At 44.9% G+C, this 14,569-nt stretch overlaps 1 long non-coding RNA gene across 2 annotated transcripts in view; it reads right to left on the minus strand.

Moving 5' to 3' along the window:
- Positions 1 to 14,569, minus strand: part of LOC120411606 — a 60,799-nt gene that overhangs the window by 22,704 nt on the left and 23,526 nt on the right. The window lies entirely within an intron of this gene.

Here is a 14,569-nt window from a genome sequence, read left to right on the forward strand (position 1 = left end):
TAAGCCTCACACAGTGAGTCATTCACTTGCTCCCCACTGGGATAGGGAAGAGAATCAGAAGAGTAAAAGTGAGAGAGCTTGTGTGTTGAGATAAAGACAGCTTAACAGGTAAAGCAAAAGCTGCACACACAAGCGAAGCAGGACATGGAATGCATTCACCACTTCCCACCACTTCAGGCAGGTGTTCAGCCATCCCCAGGAAAGCAGGGCTCTATCATGTGTGATGGTGACTTGGGAAGACAAACACCATCAATCCAGATGTCCCTCCCTCTCTCCTTCCTCCAGCTATATAAGCTGAGCATGATGCCATATGGTCTAGGATACTCCTTTGGTCAGCTGGGGTCAGCTGTCTCCGCTGTGCCCTCTCAAAACTTCCTGTGCACCCCCAGCCCACTCTCTGCTGGGGTGGGAGGCAGAAAAGGTCCTGCCTCAGTGTCAGCACTGCTCAGCTGTAACAAACACATCCCTGTGTTATCAACACTGTTTTGGTCACAAATCCAAACCATAGCCCCACAGCAGCTACTATGAAGAAAATTAACTATCCTAGCCAAAACCAACACAGACCTTTCTACAGGTTATTTTCCTAGAAGTCCTGTTGGAAGACTTTTGCTCCTAAAGGAACAAGGCTGGAGAAAAGCAACTGCAGCCTGCTACCTCAGCATACCTGTAATACAGCTGGTATTTCTCAAATCTCTTCCAATACTTTTAGTTTTTCTTTGAGGTCGCTTTAAATTACCTGTTTCAAACCACATTGTTTAAATCTAATTTATGGGCACCAAAGGCACATCTAAGCAATCGCTGTCACCTCTCCTTCCTGGTGCCTAAATTCATAATGCCACTTCATGAGATAAAGTCTCCAGTGTCCATGCTGACCCAAGGTGTTCTTGACACGTAGTACCTGTCCTTGTCCCTGTCCCCATGTGTGGCACTGCAGTCCCCGAGCTCCCTGGCACACTTTGCACAACACTGAATTGAACTGAGGAGCTGATCTGGCTTAAAGAACATCTGCCAAAACCCTTCCCCCTCGTCCTGTTTTTTAATCTGGATCAATTCTCTAGTCTGGCCCTGATGTTAATAGAGCTGACAGGGAAGAAGAAAAGCTGGAGGATGAGGGGTGAAAAGGTGAGAGAGTAAGAAAAATCTTCATCTCGTCCTGTTGCTGTGGTGTCTGTCCCATGAACTCTCTACTGTCAGACACCACACTGAGAGAGGTCACCCCAAACCTTTAAAATTTATTGAGTCTCTGCTTCAGCAGAAGTTACCTCAGGAGAATCTCTGTCAGGCTGTGACTACTGGAGGGATGTCAGGCAGTAGTAAGGAGAATGTGGTGAATGCTTGGGAAAGAATGAAGGAGATGTTGGAAGAAATGGTACTTTACATGAGAAAACCAGTGGGAACAGTCTAAACACCTAAACACCCGCCTTCTTAGGAGATGCACCTGTAGGAGGAAGAACGTACAAGCCATTCAGGGAAGGGTGATCACTGCAGGCTCTGTTGTGCGGTCAGGCACAGTGTCACAGGTGCATCAGCCTATGGGAACAAGACTTGCTTGGGTTTTTTTTTCCTTCAACAAACTGTAATTTTATGTATATACATATGTATTAATACAGGGCAAGCCAAATGTGGCCACAAACACCCTTTTCACATGCTCTCTGCCAAGAAATCCACCCTGAGTTGCACATGAAGCCTTGCCCCTAGGAACTATCTCTGTACAGACAAGCAGTTTACAGCCCATGACCCCAAACCATCTGCAGATGCCATTGTTATTGCCCTCAGTGTTTGTCTGCATCCCAAGGGTATATAAACTTCACTTTCCATCCCCACCCCTGTTTTAAATAGTAATAGGTCATCCCAGAAGCATGTTTACTTACTTGTCATTTTTGGACTTAAATACAGAGCAGCCCAAATCGCTTGAGACTTAAAATTTTCTAATTAACCAGTGGGAAACAGTGGAAGAACTTTGCAAAGTACAATGCACAGCTAAACCAAATGATCACCCTTGAGTTTAGGCACAGGAATGTGGATACCCAGCATTGCCACCCACAAGATTTTTTTTTCTTTATTTCTCCATTTGTGCAGGCTTTAAGAACTTCTGGTAAGTAAGATTTCTTGTAGAAGTTCAGATGTTTTCCTTTATGTAGGCATAACTGCATTGCACTGTGATGGTAGTTATTGGGATAAACTTTTCTAGAAGGAGAGTGAGGAGGAAGAGGACTTTGCTTGTCTTAGGCAAAAGGAGCATCACTAAAGTCAGACAGAGAAATAGAAGGCTACTAATTAATTGGAGGAATTTATCCTACTTAGAGATAATAGCAAAAATACAGCTCAGGGCTTTATCTCAGCCTTGCACTCTTTTCTGCATTTTGTCCAAGTCATTCATGTCTCTTCGGTGATTTCAAACTCTTTAAAAATGTTTGTTTAAAACAGCTTTGTCTGCTCTGATTTTCCTGGACATCATTTCTCTACACAGATGTCTCTGCATTGCTTCTGGTCGGTGGAGAGCTAAGACACCTGTAGCAAGGTGGGAACAGCATCCTGTGCAAGAGCCTCCAGTTGTTGCCCTTTGAGGAGAGTGGAGAGGTAAACCTTCTGGAGATGCATCCAGGACTCATGCAGTGGGAAAACATCCCAGTCCCTGGCAGAATCAAATTTCTCCAGCTCACCAGTTGCTGAAAAAGTACAGAGGGAAAGCTTGTCTTTGTGGGAAAAAATGACAGGGTGTCCCTGAAACCCCACCTACACCACACAGAGATGACTCCTGGTGCTTCAGAGGTGGGCTTGGTAGAGCCCCCAGGTCTGTCCCCAGTGCATACCTGGGACCCTGTAGGTCTTACCACGCTGCAAAAGGAGACAGATTTTTGACACATTATCCTTTATGTAGAGGTATCTAGAGGTTATGACAGGCAATGAACTGACCAGACAGAGTTTCTTGTATTACCTTGGCTGTTATATTATGTAAGGGAGGCAGAGTGTCCTCACATTATTATTATTATTGTAATTAAAGAATATTGTGCTTTTAATTTGTACAGTTCCTTCCTCAGCATTGTTTGATACAAATAGATGATAACAGACTGGTTATTGTGAGTTATTAATAACGTATTGTTTGCTCACCATATGCCTAGGAGACAGAGCAGTAAGTGGGGCTGCTGTGTCCTAGGTGTCCCTCCCTGCACTCACAACTGAGTGGATATCTTTGATCTCTCTTTGCCTCCCGAGATCTCTCTTCAGTCTGGACTTACTGCTTACCATTCCCTTTGCCCCCACCCCTGGTTAACTCTATGTTTGAGGGATTCTGGAGAAAACAAGAACAGTTTGTTCTGCCTTTGCCAATACCTCTTGCATTTGTATGGAGTGGATGCTCTGGTCTGTTTTTAATTTCCATGGTTCTACAGTGCTTTTGAGTCCAAAGTGCTAAATATAGATCTAACCCATAATAGCCAGCCTCTTTTTCATTTCTGTCTTACAATGTTATTTTCTGCTTTTATCGTTTAAGCCTAATGGATTTACATTATTAGGAGCTCTCCAGTGTGTACAATGTGGTTATGACCAAGACAAATGCCTGCAAAGTTTCCAGGAACATTTGTCTGAATAAAAGCAAGAAAAAAAGTGACTCTTCCCTGGCTCTGCAGGAAGAGGACTGGTGCAGTGTAGGCACCTTCTGTCTCCCCTTTATACTGCAAACCTGTGTGTCTCCTCTGGGTAGGGGAAGCACTTCCAGCACGCTGCCTAGAAAAATGACTCTCTGGAGAAAAATCAGCAGACACCATGAAAAGTGCTGGCTCAGACACCTTGTGTTGGCAGACTCCTACCAAAATTAGTTCTCGATAAGCCAGTACATCTGTAGTCAGAACAAACTATTCCTTTTTCTTCCTATTCCTAACACAGCCATGCCCAAAAAAAATACAAGTCAGGAAAACGTTTGGGGAAACTATTAAGGAGCATGAAGGGAAAAGAATATCCAGACAAATATGGAGCCATTTGAGACAAATATGAAGTCGTGTAATAAACAGCTTGAATTTATGGGGGATAAAGCAAGCTAAACACAAGTGATGGCTTTTTGGGGCTGAACTGCCCAAGCCAGCCAGGGAAGGAATGTGGTGGATAGAAAAGGCCAGGCTCACAGGAGACAAAAAGACCACTCAGGACAAATCTAGAGCCACACCTGTGTCTTTCCAAGCCTAACTGATACCAGTGGCCTAAGCCAGTAGCTGGAGAGGAGGACGGTATAGAGGAGAATTGGTCGTTTCACTTCATTCCTGTCCAAGTGTTTTCCCCCCGGCTGTACAGGAGGCATATGAGAGAGGAGTTCTTTGTGATCAGGGGATCCTTCCTTGATGAGCTTGGTTGGGGTTAGGGTCTCTGTGCAAGAACCCAAGCTGTCTGAAGACTCACCACGAGGTGCAGATGTGGAAGACTGACCTCTCCAGGAGAAATAAAGGTTGGAACCTACATGAACAGCTGCCCTGGGCACAGTGAACTTCTCTTTACTTGGAGAAGCTCACCATGCTTAGCTTGAATATTGAAGTGCTATCTGAAAAGGGGCCGAGAAGCACAGTAGCATGTCACAGATCTCAGAGTGTGAATACTTTCTTGTTTTCAGGTGCCTCTCAAGGGAAACATGTCCTGGTTTGGGGAAAGGTGTGTCTTCAGTACCACCCTTGGTCAGGGTTCCTCTGGTCATTCACTTTGCATTACTAACAGTTCAGCTGGGGTTGTCTTTGGAAAGAGCAAGTTGGTTTCCTTTGAAATAACCTTCAGGCACAGCTATGAGCATAGTTCACTCCAGGCTTTGCTCCTAGTGGGTACTAGGATGATAAACCAAACCTGGCTGCCTTACAAAGCCCTCCAGCACTAAAACAGCACTCTGTGCATCTTGGAATGTGACATTATGTCCATAAGGCCTGCTCAGCTGTGGCCGAGAAAGGCTGCAAGGAAGCTATTTGGCATATTCCCACTCTCTAGTTTGCTGCTGGAAGCGTTGCTTTTCATGGTGCTGTCCAGAAGACCACAGGAGAACTCTGTTGCTGCTGGAAATGGCATTAGTGCTGTAGGTCTTGGTTGCTGCCAGCAGAACAGATGGCCCAGGAATGGTGCAGGGCTGACTGCTGCACTCATCCAGAAAGTGCATTGTGCAAAGCAGGACCAAGCTGGTCCCAGCTGTATCCTGGCAAAGGAAGAAAGGTATGCTGTGTAGGAAGGGAGCAGGTATTTACTTTGAGTGTGCCAATGACCATGTACCTCAGTGGGTGGGGAAGTTCAAATATGACAATTCCAGTTAGACTTAATTTTTCCTAGCAAGAAATGCCAGAACATTGATGCACATGGCCAAAGGTTTGCTGCAGCCTGGTGAAATAGATTCTTCTACATTGCTCCAGACAGTCCTGGAACCAGTTAATCGTGTCTCCTGTTTCTGAAGTTTTGTGCTATTCCTACTATTGCAAAAATAAATCCTGAATATTCATAGAGTGATTATTTTAAATGCATTAGGAGCAATGCAGGGGTTGAAAAATAACACCAAAAAAAAAAAAAAGAGACAGAAGGTGAGGCGAGAACATGGGCAAGAAACAAAAATTATATGATGTCCTATGGGTTCATGAATTCAGTGACAGAGGGCAGACTATGTCCTCCAGACCAGTGCTCCAAACACCAGTACCCAGATCCTGCAGGGACAAGTGTGCCCAAGAGCAGGGACTGAATGTTGTGTCCACTACAGGTCTTCTACGGGCCCTCTGCTCAGCCAGGGCTTAAACCAGGCAGAGGCTGTGTGGGTACTGGTAAACTGAAAACGGTCAGGGCATGAGCCTGGACAGTGTCTCACATTCATTCAGACTGTGTCCATTCAACTATGGACACAGTCCAGCTTGCACTCTTCCAGGCAATGTATCACCATGGTTAGCAGTTGGCTAACCCACTCCCAACACTGGTCTAGACTGGAGAGGACTCAGCTTTGAGGAATACTTGAATCTGTCCTGTATCATCCCAACCACTAAAACCTGACTGACAAAGCCCTAAATCAGATCATCTTTTAGCTCCTCTTGACTTGCCCTCCTCCTGGCTAGTAATGCCTCTTTTGAGGCCAGCAGTGAATTATCTGCCAGAGGGAAGTTCTTAAAAAGCTTTATGCTGAAGTAGCCTGCCTTATGTTCTCCATTAGGCAGGCTTTATTCCTCCCATGTTCAGCGTTACACCAGCAGAAGTTGGATTAGACTTGTATTTCTTGGCTAAACAATGACTAAAGGAAGCACGATAACTATCTACAAGTATTTGATGGGTGTAAACTCCAGTGAGGAAGAGGAATTGTTTAGTGTGGTTAAAGGACTTTTGTGGCTAAGAGCGATTAGATTAAATTGAACAAAGCAAAACATAAACTGAATAGCCTTCGTAATGCTAGCAGGCTGCAAAGGCAGCTCCCAGGGGACGTGATGGAAGCAGGGATGTCTGGGTCAGTTGAAACGTCACAGGGAGCAGAGCAGCATTTATGTTACAGACCTCGGAACACCATCCCATAAACAGCATGTCAACTTTCCCCGTCATGTCCACACCCACACCACCCTGTGTCCACATGAACACACACCCAGATGAATAAGGAGGGAGGAAGGCTGTCAGGATGGTTCAGCCTCTGCCTGCACCTGATTTGTCCCCTTCTTTTGGTGTAATATATTGCCCTAAACAATAAGATTTCATTCTGCTGACAGTGATTCTGGTCTTGTGACTATTAAGGGAGAGCTTATGCTTCCACTTTCCATATTGAGCCATGAGTAAGCTTTCCTTAGTACTTCAGTAGGATGGGGCTCAAGCTCCAAGTACCTTAAGCTTGCTAATAACCTTGGGTTATCACATATCTACAGGGATGCCATCCACCTTCCCTTCAGGTTACACCTCTCTCAGCTGGCAGGACATGGTACAGGATGATCAACTCTGTACAAGAAGGGAACAAACAGGAGTGCACAGTTCCTCTGAAAATACACTGGTGGCCCCTTATTCACTGCTGGGAAAAATGAGCTCACTCTCTCACATGTGAGAAGTAGTATGTCATAATCCCATCTTGCCACTTTTCTCTTGAAATCAAACACAGAGCAGGCAGTCCCATCCATCAGGAGTTTCTGATGGAGATCATGAACTGACCTGAGCACTGAAAACAAACGTCAGTGACTCAAGCACTGCTGTGTCTTTCAAAATCCTGCAGCCTCTCAGGGTGAAAGAAATAAGGGGATATGTGATGTTTGATGAGTCAGGATGCTTTCCCCTGGCATGACTGTTTCGCTGCCTAATTACACAGATACAATAGCAAAGAAATTAGATAAGCCAGGTAAGGTTTGTTGTGGATGTCCAGGTCGTCTAGGACACAAGAACCTTATTTGCCTGACATGACTTGTAAACAAACTACCCTGTTTTCAAAACAGCATATTGCTTCCAAATTGCAGGTTATCTGCTCTGAAACAACACCACTTAATAGGTTATCTTCTCCTTTAATCAGGCACACTTGTTGACATATCATTAAATTCCACTTAGCACAAGTGTGAGAAGCCTGCTGTTAAAAGCTGCAAGCAGAAATCCAAGGAGGACACATGCATCCTCCCATGGTGCTTGCAAAAAAGGCCCTGATCTGTTCATAAAAGGTCAGGAAGGGAGCAAGGAATTCAAAAGCCTTAAAAAACGGCCTGGACTGGAGTCTTCAGTAGTGCGTCATCACAAGTTTTCTTCTCCCGAGGGAGTAATTCTTCAGATGTTTTACATGGCCCTTGCTGGTGTTTCTCCATGTTTTTCTTCAATGGCAATTAATCTGTTTCTGCATTTATTGATCCTTCTTTTCTTAAACAGAGGCAGAGCTAATAGACTTCTGTGTATATGGGAGAGACTGAAAGGGTTAACACCACCTCCCTTTCATGTCCACCGCCCAAATGCTAAAACTACCTGGTTAGGTGTGCACATTATGGACCATGCAACAGAACAGGCATGGCATTACTGCAGTGTCTGCTGTGCTGACACATTCTTCTTCCCAAATCTGGCTGGCTGCAAAGACCTCAGATAATAACATATTTTCTGGTTTTTTTTTTTTTGCATAGGCATGGAATACCAATCTTGGTGTCTTCATTAAAAATGGCATGCCTGAGGATACCATCTTACATAGGATAGTTTCCCATCCTGGCCGAGATTTTTTTAATATAAGTGGCTGGCAGGTGTTCATGCTCGTGGTGATGTTCAGAAAAGGTGAATTCTCCTTCTCATGTACCTGCTGTATTTCAGTTTCAAATAAAGGCATGAGTACGTTGTATGGGTAGAAGAGAGGAAGATCATTGGGTTTCTGTCACCTCACATGACCATGGAGGTTATTTTTAACCATTAGCAGTGGGTGATCCTAAAGCCCCTGATGAATACATATTTAACCTGTGCCACAAGATGCTGCAACTCCTGTGCAGTCTCTGCCGGCTTGGAAACCAACCTTAACTTCACAAACTCAGGAGGTTCAGAGCTCATTAACTGGATTTAAAGGCAGGTGAGGACGAACCTGAACAACTCCAAGTAAGCAGTGACCCCATCAGAGGAAGGTGAACATTCCTTCATAACCCAGTGCAGGTTTCACAAATCTCTTTAACAATAGCACTCAGTTTAAATTGTATGTTACCCTGTCCTCTTTCCTCTGTCTTCAGGAACACAGTCCTGGAAATCTGATGTATACTAACACATGAATTCTGAGAGAATAAAATATTGAGAAAAGACAACTGCAGTGTTGTCTTCAGAGTCTTGTTGTGTGTGATATGGACCTTAAATCGTACAGATGGTGTCCATAGTATTGAGAGCATCTTGACAAATACATTCTATGTAAAGTACAGCATTTTTTCAAAGATAGTCATTGTGCATTACTCCATGCATCAGCTTCTCACACTGACCCTCACAGGTCTGCCTTCTCTTTTCCTTACTCTTGTGTCTTCCAGTAGAAGATCAGTATGCAGCCAAACAGATAATTTTGCTAGGCCAGAAGACCCAACAGGTTTTTTTAACATTTAATTAGACTTTCTTTTCAAGAGTACATCACCTATAAGGTATCTGAGGACATGACTACCAGAAATGTCACCTGGCCATTTGCCAGCTATGGAGCACATCTTACAGTGGTCACCTGGAATGTCCTTTCTGGGCAGAATAGCTCATCCTGCCAGAGTGAATACCAGAAGTCCAGCAGAATCACGGAACAGGTAAGGATGGAAGGGACAAGACTTTCTCTCTGGTCCACTGGATCAGAGATTCCTAAGGGCTGGCCTTGGCAGTGAAGACTGAAGCAAAGAAGACGTGCAGTATCTCAGCCTTCTCTGCAACCTATATTTCAAGGGTCCCTGTTCCTTTCAGCAGACGACACACATTTTCCTTAGAATTCCTCTTGTTATTGATGTATTTGAAGACCTCCTTATCCTGGACATGCTTTGCAAGATTCAATTCCAAATGAGCCTTAGGCTTCCTACTTGCATACTCTAACAACATCCCAATATTCATCCCAGGTGGGTGGTCCCTGCTTCCACCTCACGTATCTCCTGCTTTTGTCTGGGTTTTGACAGCAGTTCCTTGTTCATCCATGCAGGTCTCCTCCCTCTTTTGCTCAATTTCCTGCCACTGGGAATGTCTTGTAGGCACTTCCTGGGCTGCATGCACTTAGTGGAAGTATTCCCACTAGAGCCTTGTTTTGCTACTTGCGAGAAGAGTACCTGGTCCCCGTTTTAAGGGTAAGAAGAGCCTCAGGTTCAAAAATGCCCTGCAGTGTACCCATAAAACCTGAGACAGCATGCCAATGCTGAGTCCAACCAAATCCCCTCCTTGCTTTAAACACTATTTATTTGTTTTACCTAATGATGCAACATATATGAGTCGTCCCTGGCACTTCTCTTTTCCCAGGGAGGGGACTCCCCTGCTATGACATCGTCACTTCCTGGCTTGCCCGCTGTGTCTCTTGGCAGCTCTCTGAGCCTTGCCTTCTCCCACGGAGGTCAGTTAGCATGTCAGAAAGACATCAGTCCCAGATTCAGACTGTGCTGCTCAGGATTGCTCTGAAGACTGGGGAGATACTCCTGAGGTGGTGGGGGACCAGAACCCAGCTTCCACCACATGGGGTGCAGAGCTCATTGTGTGCCCCATTTGAAGGAGACAGGTAGACTATGAGGTACCTATTCTTTGAGAGCAACTTCAAGAAGAAATTCTTGGGGGTGTTGGTTGCTGAAAATCTGGGCATGACCTGGCAATGTGCACTTGCAGCCCAGAAGGCCAACCATGTCCTGGGCTGCATCCAAAGCAGTGTGAGGGATGTGATTCTGCCCCTCTGCTCTGTTCTTGTGAAATGGCACCTGGAGTCCCACATCCAGCTCTGGGGGGCCTAACTGGATGTGGATCTGGTGGTGTGAGTCCAGAAGAGGGCCCTGCATATGATCAGTGGGCTGGAGAACCTCTCCTATGAAGACAAGCTGACACAATCAGGGTTGTTCAGCCTGAGGAAGAGAAGGCTTCAGGGACACCTTTTAGGGCCTCCCAGCACCTAAAGGAGGCTGCAGGAGAGGGACTTTTTACCATGGTTTGTACTGATAGGATGAGGGGGAATGGTCTTAAACTGAAGAGACAGCAGGTTTAGATTAGATATTAGGAAGAAATTCTTTACTGTGAGGGTAATGAGGCACCAGCACAGGTTGGCCAGAGAAGATGTGGATGCCCCATCCCAGGAAGTCTTCCAGGCCAGGCTGGACGGAGCCCTGAGCAACATGGTCTAGTGGAAGGTGTCCCTGCCCATGGCAGGGGGGTTGGAACCAGATGGTCTTCCAACCCAAACCATTCTATGATTTTATGATGTTTTCTGGCTGTTGGAGGCGTCACAGTACTCAGTGTCACATCCTATTCTTTGGCTTTCCCTTTCTCTGCATCAAGAATTGTAAGCAGTTGTGCTGCACAGCAACTACCTCGTTACTGGTTTTCCTTACATGGTGGTTTGACAAAGGGGTGCCGGAGAACAAAAGAGACATCTGTAAACTGGAGCAGATTCAGAAAACAACAATAATAAAAAGCACAATGCTCTTGGAAATCCCTGTAAGGCAGCAATTTAGAGCCCAGCTACTAGCATGCTAGGACAAACCTCAAGTGAAATAAAAAGAAATTAACTTGTTAAATATCTCTAAAGCAGGCATGTAAAAAGTATTATTTTCTGTATGCTGTGTATGCTTGTGTAAACAGCCTTTTCTGCTTGGGGCTACGTCTCTGTAATTATGTATTATTTGCAAGAAGAATGCAGAGTGTGAGGAGTGAATATGTTCCAAATGTGTCCGAACCCTGACCAGGCGAAGGCTGTGATTTTAGCTCACTTTAGGGAGAGGAGAACAAGCCCATGCCTTTTGTTTATTCTTCTTGAGCTCTGTGTAACAACTGTACTTTTCACTGGAAGTGACTCACCTGGCAAAGAAGATAAGAAACCCAGAAGGACCACTCAAGAAAAATACAGTGCTGGAAACTATCCTCCAAATTTAAGGCTTACAGTCCATCTGAAACCGTACTCATATTCAGACCCTTCAGGCTTCCCTAATTACCGAGAAGAACTATCATTTTTTCTAAATGTGGTGTCAGCATTTGTTACAAGCAATCAGCACAAAATTATCCAAAAGCCTTCCTGTGACCTATAAACCTGCAATTTGATATGCCTCACCCAATTTTTATTCTGTAACAAGTGAATTTTTTGCATAGATATTTTTTGCAGAGACTCTTTAATCTACGAGGCAACACATAACAAGATCCCATGGCTGGAGGCTGAAGATAGCTACGTTTCAGCTAGCAATAAGGTGCACATCTTAACAGCAATTAATTAAACACTGAAATAAGTCCTGAGGGGGTATGACAAATTCGTCACTTCTTGAAGTCTCTGAACTTCGTCTTTCCAGAGATCATGCTATACCTGAAAAACAAAGTGTGGTCTTGGTACAGGAATTACAGGGAGGGGCAGTGTTACAGTATTTCTTAACATCAGTGAGAAGACATTTTCCACACTAAAACCTCAATCTTTTTCTTTTTTCTTTTTTTTCTTTTTGACACACATAATGAAATTCATTCCTTCTTCCAGTATCAACCGGTCTACTTCAGTGTAAATCAAGAAGTCGATGCCAACTTACACCAATAAATAAAGCCAAACTTTTAAAAACAGATATACAGCTAAATTTCAAGATGCCTACTGGGCTGTAGAGTAGAATTTTCAGACACACTGCCGCCCGCTCCTAATTTTAAGCGAAGTCTCTCTTTCACTGTCAAGCCTTCCATCTCTGGAACAATGCATTGCTATTGAAATATTTAATGAGTCACTTTTAAATATCCCACAGGAACAACAGGACATTTATCTCACGCTGCAGAGCTGTATTTTAAAAATAATTATCTTAAAAAGAAAGCCCCATGCAACAACTGAAAAAGCCCGAATCTCTTCCCCTGTCTACTTCACAGAACTTTCTCTTTCTCTGCCTTTCTCTTTTCATTTCTCATCCACTCTTCACCCATGGGGTTGTGCTGAGGTGACTACGAGGACGCCCAGGCTGAGACACTCTGTTTGCATTCTTCAGTCGGTTTGGGTTGGCCACTCTCCCCTATGTAAGCTTGGCAATATGAAGAAGTGACCTTGTGGCAAACTTGGGTGTGACCTTCTAGAACAGCAACAGCTCCCAGCATGACTGCCGGGTCTCCGAAATCTTACTCCGTGGAAAATTTGAGTCAGCTTATGCTATGTGCACTGACAAACTTAAGTTTATCTTAGGGCAGGAGCATGCATCTGTGGAGTTATGACAGCAGGGCTAACTCATGGTGTTGCCATATCCTGGTTTCCCTGCCAGGAACTTGCCACAGAGCTCTACTCTGTGCCTTCTTGCTTTCTTAATGGTGGTGTGCCAGAGCCAGATACTTGCTGTGAGACTTGGTGCTTCTGCCACTGCAGGGCCTCAGCAGCACCACCCATTTCTGCTGCTGCTGTGGCTTCCGTGACTCTCTCGCTCTAACTACTCCTTCAGCTCTGAAGAGGCAAAAGGAACTTGGAGCTGTTCTTTAAAACATCACCTTAACCTGATGCTGTGATGGTTCTCAACACATGTAAGAAGTGGTTAAGAAGGTAGCTGTTGGATCTTGCAGCTCTGCAGCTTTTTGCACCATGAGTGCAGCTGTCAGAAGACTCCAGGTGTGTGGTTTCAAATATATGAATTTTGGGGCCAAAGCAAACCTCTGTTTTCTTAAGGATAATATCCAATACAAGGATTTTGACAGTAAGGGTCATAGCTGAGTCAGAGGTCCTTGCAAAAGGGCTCTGACACACCAAGGAAAGTTACAGAGCCTGCACCGCCAAACATGAGCCAGACACAGCTCACAGAGCATCACTCTGTGTGACCATGGGTGCTCCTTTGAACTGGGAGATATTCCCAGTTCAGGATATTAGATCCGTGTATGGACCATTCCCTTAAGAGTTGGACTCAATGATCCTTTTGGGTCCCTTCCAACTCAGACTATTCTGTGATTCTGTGATTCTGTGATTCTGTGATTCTGATTACTTGGCTCTGACCGTACAGGGAGTGGACCCAAAAAAGCAAAAACCATTGGCCTGCCTTGTCAGTGAATTGTGTGCCTGAGACTGCTCACAAGACTGGATTTACCCCGTTTTTATCCCCAACAGCCAAGCCGCCTCAGCCTGAGCTCCACATCCCTGCCATGGTGACACTGTGACACCAGGGTTTTCAACACACTCTGCATAGGCTGGGCAAAGCTGGCCTTTGAAGTTGTAGAGAGACCTTCCCAGCCTGGAAAGCTGGTTTGGAGGCAAGGCAGGACAACCCATATATTTCTGACAAATCAGGATCTTCCACGTTGTGCTGTATTTTGGACTAGTAACCACAATGGTCTGATTTAATCTGTGTTCAGAGAGGAACTCTTTTTCTGCTGAGGTGTTGTTATGCACACACACATGCCCTGCTAGAGCAGAAATTGTTATGTTTTGGGGTTTTATTTTCAGGCTCTGGTGCTTCTGACAGCCTGAGGCTGGCAGGCAGGTGACAGAGTCACCGGGCTGTCATTGGTATATCACACAAACAGTGCTTTGACCTGCTCCTTCCCACTCCCCAACCCACCCACAGACATTGCTTTGCTCCTCATCGGAGCAAAACAACAGGGATGAAGCAGCTGTGAAATACACTTGCCCTCCATTTGCAACCCTACGCGATTGCATGCCTTTAACTTGGCAAGATAGACTAGTTATGCTGTAATAGAAATACATTTCTTTCCTCTACCCACAGCTTTGGATCAATCAGCAGCTTGAGGGAGGGGGGGAAAGAAAGTTGTAACATAAGGGGGAAAAAATAAGAGATGGTGTTGTAATCAGCCCACTAAACACCATTAGGACATACTGTCCTGCTCAGTGGGCGTACAGCTGCACTGAACCATGACCAAATCTATTAATAGGCCATGCAGCGCTCTTTGTAGTTCTAAGAGCAATGCTTCTCAAATGTTGACCCTAGAGTTCCTTCTCTGTAACTTCAATAACCCTCTTGCAGTGTACAGTTACAGTAGTCAACTCTTCAGCAAG

Source organism: Corvus cornix, chromosome 1 (assembly GCF_000738735.6).
Source record: "Corvus cornix cornix isolate S_Up_H32 chromosome 1, ASM73873v5, whole genome shotgun sequence".
Lineage (NCBI taxonomy): Eukaryota > Metazoa > Chordata > Aves > Passeriformes > Corvidae > Corvus > Corvus cornix.